This window comes from Octopus sinensis, linkage group LG1 (assembly GCF_006345805.1).
Source record: "Octopus sinensis linkage group LG1, ASM634580v1, whole genome shotgun sequence".
In the NCBI taxonomy this organism is placed as follows: Eukaryota; Metazoa; Mollusca; class Cephalopoda; order Octopoda; family Octopodidae; genus Octopus; species Octopus sinensis.
Genome location: NC_042997.1, coordinates 186376074 through 186377298, shown reverse-complemented (window position 1 = coordinate 186377298; position 1225 = coordinate 186376074). Strand labels below are relative to the sequence as shown.

The 1225-nt window shown below is 38.4% G+C and overlaps 2 non-coding genes across 2 annotated transcripts; both read right to left on the bottom strand.

Annotated features, from left to right (window-relative positions):
- Positions 1 to 489: 489 nt before the first annotated feature.
- Positions 490 to 571, bottom strand: Trnas-aga. Its single transcript has one exon. It is a non-coding gene; the product is annotated as a tRNA-Ser (tRNA).
- Positions 572 to 779: 208 nt separating this feature from the next.
- On the bottom strand, positions 780 to 861 carry Trnas-aga. Its single transcript has one exon. It is a non-coding gene; the product is annotated as a tRNA-Ser (tRNA).
- Positions 862 to 1225: the final 364 nt, after the last annotated feature.

The window sequence follows — 1225 nt, the reverse complement described above, 5'->3', positions numbered from 1 at the left end:
AGGTTGAACTATGTGAAATATTAGACAAAGAACCTAGATGTTTCTTGCAATACATACCAACACATACATCTAAAGCAAAATTTGTTCATGGTCCCTTAAATTCTTTCGTGGATCCCCAATTTACTCTTTTGTTACATAGACCCCACAAAATCTTATATGGACCCCCGGGGGTCATACGGATGAAGTTTGAGGACCACAGTTCCAGATTGACTATAATTCTCCGAAATTCCTGGAAGTGAAATGGTTAGCATCCACCAAAGAGCGTCCTTGTTAGATTCGTTTTGACTCTTCTTCCGTTAACAATTATAAAAAATATGAACATAGACCAGGCTTCAGTTTCTCTCTGCCCTATATTTTCTCTGGTACACAAAGGATACGTTTTCAGCTTTCATGGTATATCCGTTATAATAACAATAAAATAATAATAATGAAATTATTGTATAGGTGTACCACAAAAAAAAAAACAAAAAAAAACGAGTATGTAATTGACGTCGCCGGTAGGATTGGAACCTACGCGGGGAAACCCCAATGGATTTCTAGTCCATCGCCTTAACCACTCGGCCACGACGACTCCTCATACAGGAATATGAAAACTAATTATAATGATCTCTGGAGTGTTCGAGAAAAAGACTTTTATGTACGTATTCATATACTGAATTCTATTTATCCTGTTTGTTCTTCCACGCCTCTGTCTGTCTGTCTGTCCCCCTCTCTCTCTCTCTCTCTCTCTCTCTTTATACAGTGTATACAGTGCTAAAAAAAAATGAGCATGTAATTGACGTCGCCGGTAGGATTCGAACCTACGCGGGGAAACCCCAATGGATTTCTAGTCCATCGCCTTAACCACTCGGCCACGACGACTCCTCATACAGGAATATGAAAATTAATTATAATGATCTCTGGAGTGTTCGAGAAAAAGACTTTTATGTACGTATTCCTATACTGAATTCTATATATCCTGTTTGTTCTTCCACGCCTCTGTCTGTCTGTCTGTCCCCCCTCTCTCTCTCTCTCTTTATATATATGTAGGCATGTATATGGACATATGAACACGTGTGTGTATGTGTGTATAAAGAGAGAGAGAGTGAGAGAGAGGAAAGAAATAGATTGAAACTGCTCGGTTGAGTGTTATTGCTTAGATCCGTTTTAGTTTTTTTTTTTTCACAAAGACCAATGGAATAAAGTGGAAATCTCATTAAGTGATCTCGTAGATTCCTTTACATGA